The following is an 18289-nucleotide window of genomic DNA, read 5'->3' on the forward strand; positions in this document are numbered from 1 at the left end:
GGCCCCCACACTTGAGTTAAAATTCACTTGCGCTCAATTTTGGAAGTATTGTTTTCCATGTCTAGAATGAATGACTTTGAAGTGGATATTGCAACTCTTTCCAAAGTGATGATTTGGCAAGAGTGGTTTTCTCATCTCCAAAAGGCCCCGTAGTAGGAACCATAGCCCCAACTTCAACATTCAAACTCAGATTCTAAGTATTGGTGGTTGTGTATTCCCATAATGAAAAGTAATATTATAGACCTTCATGTTTGCAGAAACAAAGATAAGAGGAACCATGTCATCTTTGTCCCACCACCTATGGACAAAAACTTTGTTAACTCAAGTAAATTTTAAATAGCTAGTTCTCCTTGTTTTAGCTTCGTATATGACTTCCCAGGATCATTTTTGGGAGTATTGATATCATATAATCCATTTATGTGGGTATCTAGTCCTATTGATTTCTGGATAGAATTCATAGCACATAGCTGCAATATAGAGGCATTGGCAATCCATGTATATGTGGTATGTATTAATACCCACCAATAACCAACCCACTGAAAAAAAGAAATAGATGTATTGGTGAATAATAGAATAAAAACAAAAGTTCTAGGGAATTTGGACAACTCCAAGCAAATGGGAGTAGTTTTGTTTTTCTTTGTCATTTCTTCTCTTTTTTGTCATAGACTCAACTCATTAAATTGTCACTTTCCTCCCTTATCACCAAAGGAGTCATCTCTTGAGAAAAGAAAATTCCTTAACTATTGGATCAATGTTAGCTTAAGTTTTCCATGAATAAGCAAAGCATTTCCCCACTGTCCTACAGCTACCGAGATTGAAGGGTTAATATCAACAGCTGTAGAAAATAAATCTGCAGCCCCATATAGCAACAAATCCACAACATTGACTTCAATTTTACCTTTCAAACCATTTTGAGCTTCTTTTAAAAGGGTTTCTCCTTTGACTGAATACCTTTGGACCTTGTAATCCTCTAAGCTTTTTGAAATTGAGGATTTAACTTTTTGGCATTTCTTATACCCAGATTTTCTACATAACTTGAACTGGCTACAATTGTTCTCACATTGACTCTGGCTTGACAATAATAGTCAAAACTAGTTATGTTCCCTCAATATACATTGCCTAAAACTTTATCTTGTTCTCTATACCTAGCAATATTATTTCCTTTGTTTCCATGCTTTCCAGCTTGTGTTCTAGTCTATCTTTGGAAGAAACCAATAAAAACAAGGGCTTCAAGTCATTCCTTAGCAATGATTAATGGGTCCTTCTCAATCAACTCAAAGTCTTGCTATGCATGTCTGAGAAAGACATGATCTTTGTCTCCCTTCAAAGAAACATAGATAACCTCTGGATGCCAGATAAGAATTTCCCTTATCCTTTGAGAAAATTTATAATCATATTTGAAATGTGTTAGATGGTATACAAGAGTTCTATTTTCTATTGTTAGGCTCAAAAATTCATAAACCACAATCTATGCTTTCTCCTTTGCCTCTATTGAAGGCAGATTCAAGTCCTTGGAATCAGCATAGGAGGAAATAAATGGTATTTCCTTGAAGGCTTGTAGCCTTACCCAAAATTTCTTTGTGAGGTTAATCCTTTTGCAAGGATACCCTCTTAAACTTTAGAAGCCTGCCAATTATCCATTATTATTTTTGCCATCCCTTTTTCATGAGCTTCTTCCTCAGCTAACTCAACATGATTAAATATAAAATATTCAATAAAGTCATTCTGGGACTTCACATCTACAGCAAAGCCTTCACATTTCATAAATGTCAATATTTTCAATATAGAAATAGACATCACTCGAATCCATAAGAGGCTACTACTCCCAACTTCCAAGCTCATCCCACTAGAGCAACCTTTTGTAATTCTGAATATATATATATATATATTAAAAATTAAAAAGTTAAACAAAAAAAACTAAAAAATATAAAAATAATAATAATATATATAAAAATATAAAAATAAAAATAATAATAATAATAATAAGAATAATAAGAATAAGAATAATAAATAATAATAATAATAATTAGCCCCACGGGGGTAGGCAAGTTGGTAATCACAATGCGGTGAAGTTCGTTAGAAAGGCGGGCTCCGTACTGAAGGTCACGAGTTCAAATCCCCCAGACTAACCCTGGAGCTATATAGAGGGGCGGGCGCAGCTCCCAGTGGTTATAGAGGTAGCAGTCAAAATTGACCCCGTGTAATGTGAGTCGCGAGGCTGCCCCTGTTGCCGATTCCACTGTAATCAAAAAAAAAAAAATATATATATATATATATATATATATATATATATATATATATATATATATATATATATATATATATATAGATGTATATGTACCTACACAAATACTTATCTAAAAGGTTTTCTATGACCCCAGGTCAAAGAGGAATTGTCTAATTCAATACTAAGATCTTTCAAAGAACTGATGAACTTCTTTGATTTTGATGGTCCTGAAAGCCCTTTCAAATTGAGACTTGTATGATGAAACATGGAGCCTTTAGTGGACTTGTATGGGCCTGAACTGGCCTCTGACAAAGGAAAATATAGCCTTTTCCTTCTATATGAAATAGGCTCTATGTCAAGAGTCCCAGGCCTCTGTTTTGGAGTACTCAGTGATCTGACCTTTCCTTTGGAAAACTTTGTAGATGCCATGTAGTTGGACATTCTAGGAGCGCTCGACTATCATCGTCTCTCATAGAAGATGTACCTACTACACCGTTATGAAAGTTGTATCTTAGTATTTTTTACCTAAAAACATTATCATTTCTCTTTGTTTTTGTGCTCATCAATGACATCTTGTTTGGTATGGAGGATTTTGAAAGAGGAGTAAATGGATTAGATATTATGCGACCAATGTTGGCCAATTCTGCATTATGCTTCTTTAACTCTATATGTGAACTTTTTTGTCCAATCTCACCTATAGTTTGAAGCTTCATGTTAGAATTTTCCTTCATGGTCATCATGTGGTTGTCCCATGGCCTGGTTTCCATCCAGTGATCTAACCAGCTCCATCCCCAGTGAGGCTTCTTGGGATCAATCTCCATCAACTTGGTCTGGAGTCTGGAATGATTTTGGAGGATTCTTCCATAGTTGTAAACATGCAATATTTACCAAAATGTGTCAAACAGATTGTTGAATTTGGCATATTAGTAGTTTCAAGAAGTAGTTAAGCACATACATGATGAGAAAATGCATAGGCCAATGCCCTCTCTCGCTTAATAACAGCCTCTATTTTGATTTGTCATCTAGCCTCAATTTCTTCCTTGGTTAGCATGTTGTTGTCCCAATCTTGTTGATGATCAGCTTCAGACTATTCAGAAACAACAGTCTTTTAGTCTTTGACAAGTGCAAATGATGATTGGACAACAAGGCGACAACAAAGAAACATGCATTATTTTCATTGAAACCAACTAAATTTCCTTAAGAAAAGAACTACAGATACACAAAACTTGCTTCTTTTGTTGGACTAAAACAATTAATGCTTTCAATAATAGAAAGAAAGAATATATGAAATATTGAAGTTGCAACATAACTTGTTTGCCATAACATACAATAAAGCAAGTATAGATCACCAGAAACTACAAAATTTCATACTCATTGTATAAAGGCTTTGACATTAAATCTATTTCTCCAGCCAAGAATGGTCATTCCTATGTAAAAATAATTTGAGAGTTTATAAATATGTTATAATACAATCACCCAACAGTGGAAAACAACCTCTATTCAATAGAACTTAGTGGTATTTATAAGAAAATACAGTTATAATTGCTGACACCTTTGAGCATAGATGTCAAGGTATATGTTTCAGAAATTCTCTACTTGTCCTTGTCCTTGGATAATTCTATTGGTGAAAGGCAGAATTTTGATCCTTCTACAAGTCACCTACACAACATCATGTTGTTTAAATGAAACTTTACATCTTTGTAATGCTTTATGTCTCACCTTCAACAAATGGGGAAGTTAGTTGCACATTGTAATCAAACAAAAAAAGATTTGTTAACTGGAAATGGTACACATTATTATCATGATCAGTGAAACTAAAACTAAGAAAATTGTAGCCCCAGCTAAAAGGAATTTATTTTTTGCAAGAACTTGTTGCCAAGATAATTGAATCCTCAGATCTTGACTTCTCAAGATACGATGATACCTTTTTTGAGGTCATGATTTGTTTTTTTTGTTTAATATGATTCTATATTAGACATATTAGTGCCTTCTTGGGTAATTTCAATGGATCTAATGTCTGTGATGATGTATGAGTACTGTCTTTGAGGTTGGGTTTTAATTTTTAGTTAGAAATCCTTACCTTTTTGGTTATATGATTCCATGCCCTTGTCTATTGGATTTTTTGCACACATATCCTGATAGATTGTGTTATAAGTTGGAGAGCCATAAATTATAAGTTTGTTGACAAGGAGTTTCCTTCATATAGTATAAGTAAGCTCTGGAACCAATGTGGCCCTTCTTCAAAGGTTTGGATGCATTTTGAGTTTGTCGAGCCCTTTGAGAGTGACTTCATGATCATCTTGGTTTTTAGATCAATTTCTCATTGTGGTTGGTGGAGTAGGTCCATATGGAAATAATCCATTTATAGTTTGATACCTAAAACAAAATCTACTCCAACATTTGTGAGTCTACCATGGTAGGGTTTTGCGTTGTGCATTGGCCCTTCACACTTAATGTTGATGAAGAAGTGTTCAAAAAGCCCAAATGCTCAACCTGTTTCTCATCGGGAATGTTCAGTGTGCTATTAGGATAAAGTATAACATTTACACATTAATTTTTAAAATCTATTTAGCTAAAAATTTGTATGCCTTGGTATCCATTTCGATGAAGTCGTCAAGGGTAAGGTATCTATTTCACTAAAGTCACCTAAGACTTGTACATTCACTTGAAATAGTCCACTTGAGAATATTACAATATAGTGTAGCTTGCTTATAATATTTGAGGAAGATCTCTTTAGCTAATTTAGTTGTGTCTCAGAATCTATTCCCATTTCAGTGAACATGTCTCTAAAGGATTTGAACCTCAGTAAAGGATATGAAATATGCCCACATTACCATCAAACCAAACCATGTTAACATCAGGGATGATTATTTGGAATGGCATAAGATTGACTAGGCTTTATTTTTTGTGGAAACGATAATATTGTGCCATATATGGGAATGTTCCTCCATTTGGTTTGGGTGAGATTGCAGCTTTTGGATTAGAATTTGCTGCCCCTAAGCTAAAGGAAATATATAGTGCAGCTCCTTGGGATATGGAAATATACAGTGCAGCTCCTTGGGGGTGTGTTTTTAAGAACTTCCAACCAAAAAAGAAAATCTCAACTGTGATCCTGCCAGAATCTTCTATATTTGGGTTATTATTGAGTTCAATATGATTTTTTCGATCACCTTCATTAGGAAAGGGGTCACTCTAGGGGATGGTAGGATGGTCTGACAGTTTGGGAGAAGGTATCTGGAATGTTGTAAACTTGATTAGTCTTTAATTTTTGCTGAAATATCGAGGTTGTGCCACATAATGGGATGCTACACCTAAAACCATTTGATTTGGGCAAGATTTCTATTTTTGGATAAAATATAGTTGCACCTAAGCAAGAGGAAGTATGCAATGCGGCTCTGTGAGATGTGTTTCTCAAATAATTTATATCCTCCAAAAATTCTAAACCTCGACTAAACTACTCTTCTGGGAATGGGTTATTGTTGACTTCAATGCTCTCTTTTCTCTCCCCTTCACTGCAAAAGTTATTTTTCTAAAGGTGGTTGGAGGATCTGATTGGGAAGAAGTATTTGGAATGTCATAAGGTTGATTAATCTTTTTCTTTCCACAAATTGGTGATGTTGTGCTACAAAATAGGGATGTTACTCCTTTTGAGTTTTATGTAAGAATGCAGTTTGTAGATTATTGTGGTTACATTATTTTCAACTAGGATGTGTAGGGACCTATCCCATCGAAAAAAAATCCCATACCTGATGTTTCGGCACTTTGGGGACATGGGGAATCCTAGGAAATGTCCTTGAACAACTGGGGACTTTATCAAGGAGTTGTTGGCCATCTCCATGATGTTCAAGACAGATTACAGGGATGTTTTAGATAGATTTTGGGGATGTTCTTGGCATATTTCATAGATGTTTTGGGAAAATCCAAGAATATTCCGTAGCATGTATCTTCAGTTTTGACAATGGACATTGATGATTGGAAAATATGAACATTTTTCCCATTTTTTTTGTATTACACTAGATCTAAATTTGCTATACAAGTTGCAACCAAAAACATTGGTTTCGAATGATGGGATTCAATTTGGGATTATAGTGATTTAATTATTCTCTTTTCAATGACAACATTACATCAAGCAAAGCTTGCATGTAAAAAAAACCAAGAAATACAACATTTCAAAGGGCTAATCCTTTTGCCTTTTGTTCTTTTTCTTATTCTTGGGGTCATCTAAGGTTTTACATATTATGCATGGGTTTTTAGGAGTCATTCAATTCCATTTCTTCCATCATCCCAGCCTCAAACGTTGTGAAAACAATCAGATAGTTGTGACTTGGATTGTGTATTAGATGTTTGAACAAATTTCCTATTCAAGCACCCTTTTAATCTCAAAGATAAATTTAATCTCTTTACAGAACCAAGGTATTTTTTCGTGTTTTTCAAGATAGTTGTAAGAATTTGTAGAAACTATTGAGGAGGGAATGCCTTCAAAGTTTTAACATAATGACCATTTACAAAAAAAATGAGGAAGGATATATATTTTCTTATTTAATCCTTTGAATCTGATAAGTTTTTTGTTATGAAACTAGCTCACAAAAATATAGAAAAGAGAGATAAACGCCTTAGAATTTAGCCTCTTCGAGGGGGAACCATCCTTTACATTACATAAATGAACAATTCTTGGATGATACAAATGACAATACCTACTTTCTATATATAGGAGTCTAAGGGGTCATAATATAATCAGAGCCGACATAACAATAATAATGTAAGGGCACAATAATAACAATAGTGGGATTCTATGGGGCACAATAATAACAATATGGGGACTACATGGGCACAACAATATAATAAGGGATTTGTACTAATAAAAATAAGGGGTTACAATAGTAGTATAGGGACCTAACATGCCCCTCTCCTTCAAAAAGTGTTGTACTCAACGCTTGAGTAGTTCTTGATGCTTCGGTATAAAATTCTTGTCCTCCCATGTGGAATCTTCAGCGGGTAAATTCTTCCACTTGATGAGATAATCTGAAATTGATCGATTTCATAGCTATCAGGTTCTTGTTTTTGTGACTACTCCAGGTTCCAATACAATTTTTCCTTCCTCATCAAGTTCTAGCAATATTGTTTGAACTAGGATCTTTTGCAACTTTTGAATGAGTGGCCACACTTCTTTTTCATTCTTCCATTCATCCATTGCTTCGTTTATCAAATTTGGTTGGATAATTATACCAACCTCTAGCATTTGGCAACCATACATTCAATTTCACTCCTTTGGGCATATGGATATATGTAAGGCATGATGTTTGGAGGAACACTTCATGGAATCAAATGAATAGCATGATCATGATCACAAATAGGTAGGAGGCCTTTGGGAGTCTCAAATACCTTGGAATGATTGTCCAAGACTTTTTGGAGATTTGGAGAAATAGATGATTTCGATGTGGGAACCTCTAGCGAACATAATTGTGCAATTACGCCTCTTTGTTCTTTCTTTAAAATCTCTGTCATTCCATTAGAGCTGATTATCTTCCCTGGTTTCCCTGTGATACCCCTTAATTCAACTTCCTTTCCTTCCGAAGAAAAATTCATGAAATGTTCTTGAAAATTAAAAGCTATTGTACCCAAGGATTGTAGCCATTAGACTCCTAGTACAACATCAGCACCACCCGTTGGAATGGAAAGCATTGGGCTATTCAATACATATTCTCCCATGGATAGCTTGATATTATGGCACTTTCCAAAGAAATTTATGGTTCCTCCACTTGCAACTATCACTTGACACTATGGTGCTGGACATAGGAAGCAATTCAATTCCTTGGCTATCTTACAATGAATAAAATTATGGGTACTACCCGAATCAATTAACATTACTACCTTTTCCTTCTTGATATGTCCTCTATCTTGATAATTTGAGGAGTGGTAATTCTTGCCAATGCATTACAAGATATGGTCGGATTCATTTCTTCTTTCTTGATGTGATCTTTCACTTCTTGAACCTTTTTCTTCTTGATATGTCCTTCTATCTTAAGAGTTTTACGAGTGGTAATTCTTGCCAATGCTTCACAATATATGGTTGGATTCATTTATTCTTTCCCTGGGGTTGGTTCCTGGTGTATGTCCTCTTCTTTTGATGTTTCTTGATCCTTTCTTCCTCCTCTTCACAATCTATGTAAAATAATTTCTTCTCAGCACACTTATGACCTTTAGTGTATTTTCTATCACAAATGTAACAAAGCCCTTTTTCTCTTTTTTCTTCCAATTGTTGTGGTGTAAACATTATAGGTTGTGGAAGGCTAGGAGCAAAAACACTTCCATATTTATAGTTGTGAGTGGTGGGATTCCTTGTTTCCATAATTCCGCTTTCAATTTTTCTTGCCAACCTGAATGCCTTCTCCAATGAATCAGGTTCCCAAAGACGAACCTCATGTTGAATGTTATCCTTTAAAGTCCCTATGAAGAAATCAATCCTTTGCTTCTCTGGAATATCATTTACCCTTATATTCAATTTTTGAAAGTCCTCAATGTGCTCTGCCATTTAACCCTTTTGTTTGAGATTTATCAATTGGCTAAAGAAGGTGTTTCTCTTTGTATCCTCATAATGTGCTATCATTTCCTCTGTGAAAATTGACCACGTGACAAGTGGTTTATGAGAACAAATCCCTTCATACCATAAAAATTGATTCGGTTCTAAATATAAAGATGCAATACGTACCTTTTGTAACAGTTGCACCTCATGTAGATCAAAATATTTCTCCATCTATAGTATCCATGTTATGGGATCTTTGCCATCAAACTTCCTCATATCTATCTTTGGAATATGTTGGATCTTCAATCCAACATTAGATTCTATGAAATCATGATCAACATTAATTTTTTTCTCATCACGAGTTTCCTCTACTACCTTTTTTCCATTAGGAGAACTTGCTTGTAGCAGCTTTGTCCCACCTTCCTTCAAACCTTCCATGTCTTTCTTCAAAGCTTACATGCCTTTCTTCCAATATTCTTTCATATCATTTATACCATCTTCCATGGAATAGATATAACTATTTATCTTAGCTTCGATCGCACTCTTCAAATCATCTATCCAATTTTGATTACTAGGTGTTTCTATTTTCTTGATTCGAGTCATTCTTTTTCATGCTTTTAGGACCTCAATCTTGAATTTGTTGTATCTCTAAAATTGTGGATCTCCAAGGTCTGAAATTGCATCTTGTAGTAGCCCTCTGAGTCTTCTTTCTAACCCCGTAAGTCTGATCAAGATTTGATTCTCCAAGGAAGAGTTATGTCAAATCTCCCACGATGACCTGATTATAGACTTGTTCAGTAGAGAAAACTTGTACGAAGTGTCACGTGTCACTGTTTCAACCTTAGGTTCTGAAAATGATACCCAACAAACTACAGTCCATCTGATTTCTGTCATTTTTTATGAAATTTGAATCAAATGCTCAGAGAGAGAGTTATGACGATTTTTCCAAGGTCACCTGTTTGGGATGTAATTCGGGGGCTTGCAGAAACCCTAAATGTCTTGGACCGTATCTCCAAAAATATAGCGAAGAAAAATCTAAAATTTGGGCCCAAGCTTCACCAATATTTTGGCTCAAATGGGTTTTAATTTCAAAGTCTGACCCTTCGTAGAAAAAAATTTATAGCGAAAATTCCACGATGACCTGTTTGAGATGAAATTATGGAGCTTGCAAAAACCCTAACTTCCTCAAATCATATCTCCGAAAATATAGCGAGATAAGATCTGAAATTCGGACCCGAGGTTTAGACTGATTTCTTCTCAAATGGGTTTTTTTTTAGCTTCTTAAACTTCGTAGTGAAACAATTATTGAAAAAATTCCACGATGACCTGTTTGGAGCAATGAAACCCTAGAATCCAAAGCTTGGATACCAAATGTTATGAAACTAGCTCACAAAAAGATAGAAAAGATAGATCAAAGCCTTAGAAATAAGCCTCTTCGAGGGGGAAACCTCCTCTACATTACACAAATGAACAATTCTTGGATGATACAAATGACAAGACCTCCTTTCTATATATAGGAGTCTAAGGGGTCATAATATAATCAGAGTCGACATAACAATAATAATGAAAGCGGGGGATGTGGTGGAGTCATTATACTTTATCTATCTAATACACATTACTTTCACATTTGCCATGGGTTTGGGAGATGGTACAAATAACTTTGCAGAGTTGCTTACACTCCAACATCTTTTACATTTTTCAATTCTCAAACAGTGCAGACACATACAAATTTTTGGAGATTCCAAAATAGTCATAAATTGGTTCAACAACACAACATCATGCCATGCATATACTCTGAGAACTATTTTGGATGATATTGTTTTTCTCAAAACACATTTTGTTCATATCTCATGCACTCATATTTACAGGGAGCGTAATGAAGGTGCGGACAAGCTATCAAAAGAGGCAACGCATCGTCCTCGAGGAGAATGGATGATCACAGAGCACACACCTGAGCGGACCTATCAGTTCTTCCACAGACCATATATGGATCAGGAACTACGGAGGGCAGACAGGCCCTAATATCAACAGTCTTTAATAGTCTTTTACAATTTTTCTATTATGTAATTATCACTTTTTGGCAACAAAACAGCAAACACCATTGGTGAATTTTTGAATATGTAATTATTTTATATATGAACAGCAGTCACTAGCACACCCAACACAGGGTCTTTTTGTAGAACTTACAGTTCAAACTCTACACAGCTGACTATGGTCACAGTACTTGCATATGCCTATGGCATTTACAGCATGTAATTTTCAACAAATTAATGGAAATTACGATATTTTCTCCCCGGGAAAAAAAATAATGTAATGGCACAATAATAACAATAGTGGGCTTCTATGGGGCACAATAATAACAATATGGGGACTACATAGGCACAACGATATAATAAGGGGGTTGTACTAATAGCAATAAGGGGTTACACTAGTAGTATAGGGACCTAACATTTTTCACCATAGTTATGGGATCTATGTTACTACATGTTCGAATCCACTCAAGATATGTTTCAAGTTTGGAAGTGTTGGAGATCCACTTGGGATCTGTTTCTAGCCAAAAATGTCCAACGATCAGATCCTTAAAAACTTTTTTCAAAATGTAACATAAAATATAAAATAAAATTTAAAAAAGGCCAAGTATGGGGACCTAAAATCCTAATTTTTCCTTATAAAACAACCCTTCCCTCATCCTAAAATAGACAAATCTGAGCCTTTCATATCAGTTTGCATTTCTAAATTTTGTAATAGAGATTTGTAGCGAAACACATTTGAAAATGTGAATTTTATATGTTTTTAATAAGTGTGGACACATGTTTCTAATACCATTTTTTTGTATCCAGATCTTAACTTTAATATCTCTCTCTCTCTCTCTCTCTCTCTCTCTCTCTCTATATATATATATATATATATATATATATATAACTTTTTGTTGTGTGTACAGTTTCCCTTTATCTAGATCTTGAGTTTTAAGAAATCTGGTGTATCAGTATCTACATGTGTATATGTTTCTATGCAACTTAGCTTTAGTACTTATGAAACATGGAGGTGATTTAAATAGTTCTAACTTGTCATATTTCAAGAGAATAGGAATAGTAGATTTTGTTGTAATTGTAATTTCTAACTTCTTGTGTGTGTGTTAGCAAGCTTATCAATTTTTTGTGATGTAATTTGAACAAAATATACTTACGTTTTGGGAATATGCAATAGGTTTGAAAGAGTTAAAGTGGTCAAAGTTGTTGCATGTAAGAGGTTGGTATTAAGAATTCAAAGTCGGGCATGTGTTCTTGAGAGGGAATGTAAGGACCTAGAAACTGAACTCTAGGAAGAAAAGAAAAGACACAACTCTACTTTGGTAGAATTCAAAAACCTTGAAAGGGAAAGGTACATCCTCAGATTTGCATGCACTCTCGTTTTCTTCTACTCCAGTTATAATGATAAATGTTGTGTTGATATTTTCCTATGGTCTTGTAAGGTAGAGTGAATAATGATTAACTCTGTTACTTTTTATTTTAAGGATGGAATCACTGTTAAGCATATTTCTTCTTCCCTGTGCTTTTAAGAAGTTGTAGGTGTGTTATTGCTTTCCATAATGCTAAACATAATATTCTTTTTATGTTCTTGTTCAAAATTTTAATGCTACATTGTGCTTCTACTCTTATGTGCATGAAACTTGAAGGTATCAACTTTACCAAAACCGATGATTGCAGCAAGGGAAACCAAGGGTTATATTGTTGAATTGAGGCTTCTGTGATCCATAATAGTTATAAGTAGAACTTCGGCGTAAATCACATAAAGAGAGACATTTGTCGACGTGTTTCGAACCAACCAGTGTGGCTCATCGTCAGGACAAGTTGAAGAAACAGATCCAACTTTGCATGCTAAATAGTCTGAGCAGAGCCTCCAACGGCTATCTTCATCAACGACTAATTTTGACTTAGGGACAGTAGTCAAAAAGTCAAAATGATAATTTAATGGGAGTTAGTTATCATACCATAGATTATATAAAAGAAATAATTCTAGAAGTTGATTACGTTAATAGTTTAGTTAAAAACGTGACTTATATGGGAATTAGTCACGTTTTTAAATAAACTATTAATGTAATCAACTTCTAGAATTATTTCTTTTATATAATCTATGGTATGATAACTAACTTCCATTAAATTATCATTTTGACTTTTTGACTACTGTCCCTAAGTCAAAATTAGTCGTTGATGAAGATAGCCGTTGGAGGCTCTGCTCAGACTATTTAGCATGCAAAGCTAGATCTGTTTCTTGAACTTGTCCTGACAATGAGCCACACTGGTTGGTTCGAAACGCGTCGACAAATGTCTCTCTTTATGTGATTTACGCTGAAGTTCTACTTATAAGGGTTATATTGTTTCTAATGATGGAAGGAATAGGTTTTGTGCCCTGGAGCCATTATTTTGTTATTCCAAGAAGAGTATGAGTTTCATCTACATGTTCATATTTAGAGTTGAATTGGTGTAGGTTGTTTCCATAAAAAGTTTTAGTGTTGGAAATGTGGCCCTTAAACTAGGGTCTAGAGCATTTACAACATAGGTTTGATGGGGAGGGTTTTGGGTTGGTTGATGACAGGTAGAGACTTTTATTTGTGGCATGTCATGCTTTCCCTCTTCCTTGGTCTTTGATTTGTGGCATGCCATGCTTTCCCTCTTCCTTGGCCCTCCTTTCTCAAAAGAGGCAGGTTGAGACATTTTTACCTCAATCTTGAATTATATGCTTACATTTGAAATATAGATGTCCCACACTAAATTTGCATGGTTTGGTCTTGGACTATAATTGATCATCAATTTAGCTATTAGTTGTTCAATAAAGTTTTTTTTTGTAAAATTATAATAAGCTATTAATGTTAATGTTCATTGCTAGGCGGTCTCCATTGGAGGCCGCACACAAGCGGGTACCTTAAAACCTGAAGAACGGGATCAACATCCGTATGTTCTTTTGAATTGTGAACCTGCAAGGTAGAATGTCTTGCCATTTTTTCTGAATATACAGAAGATACTTCGCAGGAGACATTTCCTCATCAAGAATCTTGAAAATGTTATTCAAAGGTTTTTGCAATCCCTTGAGCTTTTTGAGAAAAATGAAAGGAAAAAACTTGAAATTTTTACTGCACTCACTCTCTTAGAAATTATATGGGCTTTCACGAGAAACCGTTTTTCAACCGTTTCTTAAAGGCAACCTTGTTTCCAAGGGGATTTTGCTTTCATTCATAACATAATTTTTCAAGGAGTATCTGGTTGAAAACAATCTTGATGATCTCATAACATTGTTGAAGTGAGGGAAGATAGAAGATAATCTTCTTGATTTGTTCTCAATACAGAAACACACCACTGAAGCTTTTGTAGAACACTTCAGGTGGGAAGACTTTTTTGTTGGAACCAAACTGTCTACTTAAAGTCACATGTTTTTGTTGTCGATTGTTACTAACATATGTATTTTTTACTTTTTGTGTGGCAGTAAGGAGGGTTTGGATGCTCTTTTCAAATATAATGAAAAGAAAATGTTTGATGTGAAATTGAAGGACATGAAGAGTGCATTAACAACTTTGATTGCAGAGAATGTTGATATTTCAGAAGTCATTGAAATTGTAAAGCAACGCCATAAAGAGTCAAAGTTACCTGATATTGAAGTAGTGTGTATCTTATGGGATGTTATTATGGATGTTGTAGTGGTCTGGAAAAAACCAACAACAAAATTTAAATTTGGCATTGCATCAAGTTAGTATTTAATCTTTTTTGACCGTGTACTATGTTTTTTTTTACCATATGTGTTATGCCTCATCATATCATTAACAATTTTATGGATTTTTACTGAATTTTGAAAAGTATTTTCTTCTTGTTAAGTGTTTAATATGTTTACAACTTTTATTCAATATTAGAATCTAATGGGAAAATGGGTCTATGGATAATTTTTTAAGGGTCATCCCCACAACTTGCATTTTGCTACTTTTAAGAATCATGTTTTGTTACGCACTTTGATTCTTTCATTGATGTGCATGAGAAAATAGAATGTTTCAATTTCATAGACAACATTTGTTAAAATCTAATGCAATTGTGGATACTTTGTTTCTTGCTCTGGATATCATGTTTTTGCTTCTTGCGCATGTTTGTTTTGTTTTATTGATGTATATATAAATATTTTTATCAAACTATCAATTCAATAGATATTTTTTTTGGAAATTAATTACAGAATGTATACAGATGCAGTATTGAATCCTTCAACCTATGTTTCCATGAAGGTTTCATTCAATGTAAAGAGTTTTCGTGTCTTTTCTTGGCCATAAATATGGTTACACTAGATTTTCTAACATATGATACATTTTTTAAACTCTTTTGTTAATATGTTTTCATTTTATCTCATGTGGAATTCATAAATCAGTCATTTGATCATGCTTGTGCTAGATTGGATGTTAATTCCATTTTCCATTAAAGGTGCTACAAGGATCAAACTTAACAGTCAGAGCATGCATTTAATGTCAAGAGCTATCTCCTTTGGTTTGAGGGAATTATTATCTTGCAATTGCATTGTTTGTATGTAGTATGTGGGGATTAGTTATGCATGCAATGTTTTTATCCATGGCTTTACATCGAGCATGTATTTTTTTTACCGTGGAAAATTTCCTTGGGGAAATCCTTGAGGGGATTCCTCACATTCCTGTGAATGGAAACCATGGTAAATGTTGTTGGTGTATATGTTGTACTCCTAACCCAGAGGGACTTTGCGAGACTTGAACCCATGACCTCTCTGCCTTAAAGTTGGTTGATTCAAACCAATTGAGCTAACCCACTGGGTTACCATAATGTACTTATCAACTTCTATGTGTAATATTTCTAATGATGGTTATCCATGTGACAAGGATATTTTCCTTTTGCACGTAAAATAACAACATATTTTGTTTTTTGGTCGGCATTTGGAATTCATTAGTTTTCTAGTTATTTTATTTTATTTGGGTGAAAATAAGATGTGATGTGATTTTGTGCATTTCAGGAAACACTTTGTGAAGTCACTGGAGCCTTTTATGAAATGGTTGGAGGAAGCTAAAGAAGAAGAAAAATGTGAACTTATATTAGAAGCTTAATTATGACTACAATAGTTTGTGGGGGGGGGGGGGTAGGAGGAGCAGTCATAATGTTGGTTGCAACTCTGCTATATTGTGTTCAATTAGTATATCAACTGCTTTACATTAGATAATAATTTTTCTATTAGTAATTTATGAGATCCTAGTGCTATATTCATGGAGTATGGTGTGCTAGCAGAAATACTTTAATTGGACTCTATTGGAATTTGCATCACATATAAATTTATAATTTTTGCTTAGTATTTATAGTTTCCCTTACGATTTGATTATTTTATAATTTAATTAAAGTTTTAGAATTTAGAATTTATAAAGTTTCAAAGTCTAATTCTTTGAAAGGCATTAACTCAATGGAAGAGCACCTGCTTTACAAGTAGGTGGTTGGTGGTTCAATTCCAACGTGCCCTAATATTCACGGGGAATGGTGATGATCACTATCCACCCATATATATGTATCAATAGTGAGGTTCATTAAAGGACCATCATCAAGAGTCGTTTTTTTATATATGAAATGGTGACGATTAATGAACCTTGACATATAGGGAGTGTCAAGAAAGGTCCATCATCATAAATCATTGTTGTAAATTTGGGATACAAACTTGGGCACAAAGAAAGAAAAAAGAAAAAATATGTAAGAAAATACATAAAACGAGATGCACAATGGGGCTAAAAAATGGTGAAACTAAGGATGCCATATTGGATGCCAAAAATGATGCATAATCATATGCAAATTCAGACTCAAACCTAGACACAAAATGAGATGCAAATATGGACACAAATTGAGGTTGGAAAATGATGCAAATTTGGATGGTGAAAATGATGTAAAATTAGACACCAAAAAGGATACAAAATTGGATGAAAAAGTGGACGTAAATAATGGTGTAACATTGGACACATAACTAGACACAAAAAAAATTGAAAAAATGGACATAAAACTAGCTCAAAATTGGATGAAAATTGAGATGCAATGTTGGATGTAAAACTTGGTGCAAAAACAAATGCAAAAGTGGATGTAAAAAATGGGTCAAAATTGAATGTAATAGTAGACACAATATGGGATGCAAAGTTGGACACAACACATGGCTTAAAATAGGATGCAAATTTGGATGCTCAAAATGATATAAAATTGAATGCAAGAAATGGTGTTAAAAATGATGCAAAATTGGATGCACCAAATGATGCAAAATATGGTGCAAAACGGGATGCGAAAAAGGGAGACAAATCGAACGTAAAAGTGGATGTAAAAAATGGTCCAAAAAAAGATGCAAAAATGGGTCAAAAAATGATGTAAAATTTGGTGCTAAATCAAATTCAACACATGGTGTAAAGATAGGCACCAAAGCTGGTGCAAAACTAGGTACAAAATAGAAGAAAAAACTAGTATAAGACTAGATGCAAAACTTGGCATAAGACTAGACGCAAAACTTGGCACAAAATGGATGCCAAAAAATACGCTAAATTGGATGCAAAATATGGCACAAAAATGGAAGCAAAAATGGACACAAAATAGGAAGAAAAAAACGATGAAAAATATATGCAAAAAATGGTACAAAAGTAGAAGCAAAACCTGTCAAAAAATAAGATGCAAATCTTGGTTCAAAATTTGATGCAAACAATGATGCATAATCTGGTGTAAAAAAGTATGCAAAATATGGCGTGAAAAATGATGCACAATCATGTGCCAAAAAGGACACTTTAAAAATTGTACAATAGAGTCAATTTTAGCACCATGTTGCTCATCCCAATTGTAAAAAAATGCACTAAAATCTAGCACTAAATCTGGCACAAATTGTTGGTTTTGTTGTAGTCATCCACCATGGTAGGATTAACATAACTATAATTAGATCTAGGATTGGTCAAAATAGAAACAAATTGATCACAAAGGTTATGGTCCATCTCGATAATATATGCTTGGTCATTTGCCTGCCTGTTTTACATAGCTGCATAAATCTAAGGAATGATATGACCAACATCCCCAACTATCTATGCCTCCTAAGCAATATAGATATGAGGCCTACCACCATGGTACAATGGACAATCCTTCTTGCGATGATCTTTGCCACATATCCAGCACTGCAACAGTCCCCTACCATCACCTCTATTATGATGCTCTCCAAGTTGCGACACATGTCCCTTCTCAACTGCATTGAACTTCTTGTAAGGAACCACATTTTCTTTCACTCGCATCTTGATGTCTTCCCCTCTTCGTTGGCCACTTTAATTTAACTTTCTCACTTTCTTTCAAATCACACTCAGGCTCAACTTTGTGCTTTGACTGCTCATAACAATGCTTCAACTTCCAGATGGCCTCCTCCAATGATCTAGCATCATCAAACTCAATCTGGTCTCTAAATGATATTAGCAGCCCACTGATAAATCTTTGAATGTTAGCCTTCTCCTTGAGGTAAGGCACATATCTCAAAAGCTCAAGGAACCTTCT

At 34.5% G+C, this 18289-nt stretch overlaps 1 pseudogene; it reads right to left on the reverse strand.

The window, feature by feature from the left end:
• Window positions 1-2353: 2353 nt before the first annotated feature.
• LOC149242649 (protein IQ-DOMAIN 13-like) overlaps window positions 2354-18289 on the reverse strand; it is a 37577-nt pseudogene continuing 21641 nt past the window's right edge.

This window comes from Pinus tabuliformis, chromosome 8 (genome assembly GCF_031772625.1).
Source record: "Pinus tabuliformis cultivar Carrire ecotype Pingquan chromosome 8, CPIR1, whole genome shotgun sequence".
NCBI classification, from domain to species: Eukaryota; Viridiplantae; Streptophyta; class Pinopsida; order Pinales; family Pinaceae; genus Pinus; species Pinus tabuliformis.